Source organism: Osmia bicornis, chromosome 10 (genome assembly GCF_907164935.1).
Source record: "Osmia bicornis bicornis chromosome 10, iOsmBic2.1, whole genome shotgun sequence".
In the NCBI taxonomy this organism is placed as follows: Eukaryota; Metazoa; Arthropoda; class Insecta; order Hymenoptera; family Megachilidae; genus Osmia; species Osmia bicornis.
The window spans coordinates 5,175,273-5,181,454 of record NC_060225.1 but is presented as its reverse complement, the minus strand read 5'-3'; positions in this window follow the sequence as shown (position 1 = coordinate 5,181,454).

Below are 6,182 nucleotides of genomic sequence, written 5' to 3'. Positions count from 1 at the left end.
ATAACAAAAAAGAAAAATGAACGATCGGAATTTTGAACAGAGATGCTTAGGGTTAGAAATAAAAAATTTGAAGTACCTGTAAATCTAAGATAGGAACAGGTGCATGACAAAGTTTGCATTTGCTGTTTCCGCGTGAAATTTCATGACAGCATGACTTGCGAATGGTATCTAATAAACCTTCTGTCCGTGCCAGATGCATCCAATTATTGTTAAATTGCGCGTTCGTAGATGAACAGACTCTCCAAGCTTCACTTTTGTAAACTTGAAACGGATTTTAGTTTGGTCCCTCTTATACTTGGTGCGCTGATGTCGCTCCTCCCACATACATACCCTGTGTATCACCAATTTTGCACATAGAATTCCGCGTCGGTAAAACAGTCAACGTTTCATTGAAAATTAGACCGAACAGAAACTGATTTAAGCGCCACCTCAGTTATTGCATCCAACTAAAAGTACGGCATACACCTACATAAATGACACATGTATGCTACGATAGCTATATGTATCCATGCATTCATTATTATTAATTTTCTTTCCGTAAAATTGTATTTGCAATGTGGTGCACTTAAGAATCTCAAAGGCATAGTTCCTGAAAAAAATATAACAGAGATTAAATAGAAAAAAAAATATTTTCGCAGCCAATTCGCTCGTATTATTTGCTGCATAATTAATAAATGTACCATAGTAATAATGATACAGTTGTTAATTAGTCATCAAATAATAACGATTGCCCAGGTCTCACCACGGGGAGGTTGCTGCGGGTGGAGACCCGCCCTACCTCGTCCCATCCACCCTCCATTTATGCAAATTTTTACTTTTATTGAATAGCATCATCCTCTTGATGCACATTTGCAAAACGACTGTTGTGCAAATGAACAACAAAAGGAGCATTATTTTTACTCACTACCTGCCTATCTACTTATATTTTTATTTTTCAATCCTACTTCAACATTTTTTTATATTGACTACAGATCTGTAATTAATAAATATGCAATTGCATATTTGTCCTACGTACTTATAAATACTAAGAATACCTGTTTATACGAGCGCTCGTAATTTTCTTAAAAATACACTTAAATATAAAATTTAAATCTAATTAAACACTGCAGTACTTAAGGCTACTTATTATACATATTTTTTCAATTACCTGATCGTAATAACTTTATGGTCATATCATCATATTATCAAAACACTTTCTGAAATAAACTAAAAGGAATTAGACATAATTTTCGAAAATATAAATGAATACCTATAACAAATTTGTTGGTTTCCTTATCCTTATCAAGATGCTTCCTGAAATAAAATAAAAAGAATTAGAAAATCTTCAAAAATAATCAGTTTTTCCTTTTTCAATCGTTTTCACAACATCTTAATTGGATTCACTGAATTCCATCTTTCGATCTTAGATTTTATATTAAATTTCTTCCAGTTCAAATTACCAATTCACACTTCCTATAAAGGTACTTCTCTGTAACAGAAACTCATTAATTGAATCCATACAAAGACAAAAAAAATTTAATGGCTGGAAAGAAGATACATTATTAGCAATAAAATTTTACAAAAGTCAGAGTGGTTGTTAATAACTCCAAATCAATTTGATACGAAATATGAATTAAAAGCAAATTTTAGTACCAAAATAAAGAGAAAAAGATTTAGAAAAATATATATTTAAATAAAATGATTTGAGTTAAGAACATTAATTATTTCATTTTATTGTATTTAATATTCGTTCATTTCGCGACAGATAGTACACAATATTTTGATTGAAACAATTGTCTTTTACTGCAATATACGTACAACCTTAACTCTACTTGACTTTATTGCATTATATTATTCAATACATCTTTCAATGCAAATTTATTGTAAATGGAAAAACTGAAAAGAAAATCACGAGTGGACTTTGCTTTTCAGGAAAAGAATTTGAAAATTTATAAAACTAATTTAATTAGCTTCTCCGTAAGCTTGAAACGAAACATCGCGATCAAAAATTAAAATTAAACAACTCGAACAACAATTATCCATTACTTTTGTTTAAACAAAGAAGAATTAAAATTTAATAAGCTATCTCGAATGAACAAATATTCCTTGAAATAATTTATCACCAATCATCAGAAAATAAAATGAACTTTCATTTTAAATAAAACTTTGAATAAAGTTCTATTTAAAACTTTATCGTATTTAATAATATTCTGAAAACATTAAATTCATATATTATTTAACAGTATTTCCAACAACCGAATGCTCAAAATTTTCAAAATTAAAAAATGGAACCGCGGCAGTGGGAGGGAGGGTACAGGGGAAGCTGAAAAGAAAAGTTTGACTGCCCATAAGAGCAATCCCTAAGCAAACCCTATAAAACAAACCGAAATCACACGCAACACTAATTTCAAAATTGCAAACATTCTGAACTATGACAAAACACCGGCTGGCAACGAAGGGTCTCACGCCCCCTAGTCTTACGCCAGACGCTACATACCACCCACCCCGCCTGGACGTCGTAACGCCAGGACAGAGTGCACCCCTTCGCTAAGAGCGCTACCCGCCCGTCCAACACGTTGCATCCAACGGTGTCAGATTGACGGACGCCCATAGTATAGACAAAAGGACTGCAGTTTAGAATATGGTAACATATTTTCATACGTTCCGTATTCTAAAACTGCGCCTGCAAAGGCCTAGTAATGCATGGGTATATCTCCCAGAGATGGTGTTCACGGTCTCAGGCCGCGGAATCCTTAAAAGGACTCCCACCGAATGTGAGTCATAGTTACTTCCACTAATTTAATAACAATCGCGAATTCATTCGCAACACTAATTTCATTAATTATATAATATGTACAAAAGTGTACGCGTGAAGGCTGCTCCATTATGCGCAACACTAAGCTGAAAAAAAGAAAAAAAGAAAAAACGCGAACTGTAACGCAACACTACTCAAATCTACCGAATTTTGTAAGACGCAACACTAATCTAAAAAAGGGGTACAGCCAATCCAAGGCTGTACCACGGCAGCTGGTCCATAGCTGCCTTATGGACCATGGCAACTCCACTGGATCGTTTTTGGGCATTTCTAATGCAAAACGCGAATATTCATTACCGCAACACTAATTAGCAGGGAACTCTATAAACTAATGCAAAGCAATCGCGTATTTATAAGTCGCAACACTGGGAAACAATCGCGCTAATGTCATTCGCAACACTATCTTTAACAGACATGTGATTAAAATGCAGAAAAGGGGGATTCTCAAACCGTGAATTTCTTACTCGCAACACTAATTTAATTATTTATATAATATGTGCAAAAGCGTACGCGTGAAGGCTGCTCCATTATGCGCAACACTAAGCTGAAAAAAAGAAAAAAAGAGAAAACGCGAACTGTAACGCAACACTACTCAAATCTGCCGAATTTTGTAAGACGCAACACTAATCTAAAAAAGGGGTACAACCAGTCCAAGGCTGTATAACGGCAGCTAGTCCATAGCTGCCTTATGGACCAAGGCAACTCCACTGGATCGCTTTTGGGCATTTCATCATATATCGCAACTCTAATGCAAAACTCGAATATTCATTACTGCAACACTAATTAGCAGGGAACTCTATAAACTAATGCAAAGCAATCACGTATTTATAAGTCGCAACACTGGGAAACAATCGCGCTAATGTCATTCGCAACGCTATCTTTAAGAGACATGCAATTAAAATGCAAAAAAGGGGGATTCTCAAACCGTGAATTTTTTACTCGCAACACTAAAGCAATCAACATTAAAAAGCAAAACTCTCAAAAATCTTAAAGCAATCAACATTGAAAAGTTAAATTCTATTTTAAAGCAATGCAAGAAAGAAACACTAAATGAAAATCGCGATAATCATGCATACGCAACATTAAATTGAACCGTGATCGATATTTATTCGCAACACTAAATTGAACCGTGGTCAATATTCGCAACACTAAATTGAAAACGCGATTTGCCCAAAATCATGGGGGTCACGGGCCCCCTCTTCTCCTGAAATTACAAAACTACAACTACAGGCAAACACAGTGACAAAGTAGTAACGATAATGATTTCCCATCCGTTTTTGCAAAAGGATGCAAAATCATTAGTAGTTCCCCTCTTGAAAGACAGTTTGTCGGGGCGCTTCGGCATAATAGCCTTTTCTTTCTTCGGGCGGTCCACCCACCTGAAACTTATATCTAAAGCTCGAGACTTGCAAATTCGCAAAACAAAAAAAAAAATCAACAAAAAAGAACAATCGCGAAACTCTAATTGACACGTGGACGAAAAAGGACTTCATATAAGTCGTTGTTCCTGCACACGTGCCGTGCTCGAGCAGAACTTGTGCGTTTCGTGCCATCGCGATCGCGTATGACGACTTATGAAGTCGCCAAAAATTTGAAAAATTGTACAGATAGATAGAAGGCGAACGGCATACTCCGTTCGTATCGATCATATCGTCAATTCTTCAAATATATTCCAGGTACAGGTTGATCACGCGAAATCGTGCCTACCCGACCAAGAGACTGTGACAACCTGTCCCGGCCCTACCTACTTACAATCTATCACACACACCAGAAGGTATACTACCTACTTACCTAACGCTATATTTAAAAAAGGCAAAATCACATTCTCACAAAAATTCATTCCACGACCCCCATACACTCCACCCGGGCGCAAGAGCCTAAACTAGGGAGAACGTCCCGGGACGCCTCCGTCACCCGAGTTTCATCTCACATCACACTCTACGGTACGTACCATTTTTCACTGAAATCGTCTGGCAAGGCTAGCAATCATTGCGTATAATGATAATTACAAAATTTAATTAACTACTTTGATATAGAATATTTCATAATAATGGTAATAATCATGGTAATAATAATGGCAATATAGTAATAGTAATGGTAATAATACTATTTGGTTTGTACGTTCATTGTACATCTTGTTGAATAAAATATTATTTCAAATTAAAAGTTAAATGAAAAAGTTATTAAACCGACGCAATCCCACAGCCTAAAAACACACACACCATATGTGGAAATTACGTCGTGCACGATATACTAACACAATGCCAGCCGCTTATTAATTATTATTCTTATGAACTAGGTCATCGTGCCCATTGCCTCTACCCATCCAAGTAGCACCTGAGCACGTGAATGGGCTTTGGCAATAAACACGGAAGGGGTTAAATCTGAAAATCCTGATCTAGAAACATGATTAGTACATAAACATCTAACGGGCTAATATTTCACTACTTTAATAAAAGTGACTCGACTTTGTATATATAAAGCTTTAAGAACAAATACTGAAAAGTAAAATAGAGCAACTATGACGCAAACATGGTGCACTGCTAATATCAGCTGGCAACGAAGGGTCTCACGCCCCCTAGTCTTACGCCAGACGCTACATACCACCCACCCCGCCTGGACGTCGTAACGCCAGGACAGAGTGCACCCCTTCGCTAAGAGCGCTACCCGCCCGTCCAACACGTTGCATCCAACGGTGTCAGATTGACGGACGCCCATAGTATAGACAAAAGGACTACAGTTTAGAATATGGTAACATATTTTCATATGTTCCGTATTCTAAAGCTGCGCCTGCAAAGGCCTAGTAATGCATAGGTTTGTCTCCCATGAGATGGTGTTCACGGTCTCAGGCCGCGGAATCCTTGTAACTAATTTGATCAATTAAATAATAAAAAGGATTGAGTTTAAAAACCAAAAGGATTCCCACCGAATACTAGTCAGTGCATCGTCACATTTACTCTCGCGTCGGAAATTTCTCGCAACACTAATTTAATAAAGGCAAAACTCTAATAAAAAGGAATTTAATGTCAAAATTGAATTTGATATTTTATTAAAAGCAAAATGAATAATTAAAAATTCTTTACAATGAAAAAAGAATATGTTGTGAAAATTAATAAAAGTTTAAAACATCCTCGGGCGACTCTCTCCTCAGAGTAACTTTTCAAGAATACGCAAAATCTGTTGAAATAGATCACTCTGACTTGGAAGTCTACCCGTCACGAATTGTCTTCTTGCACATAAATTGTTCATGTTTTCATGAACGTGTAAATAAGTTAAACTACTCGGAAAAAATTCTCAAATTATATTTGAATTTATAATGTACAAAAGTAAATCAATGTAATAGCATCATTAATATGTATATCCAGTATACATATTACATAATACTATC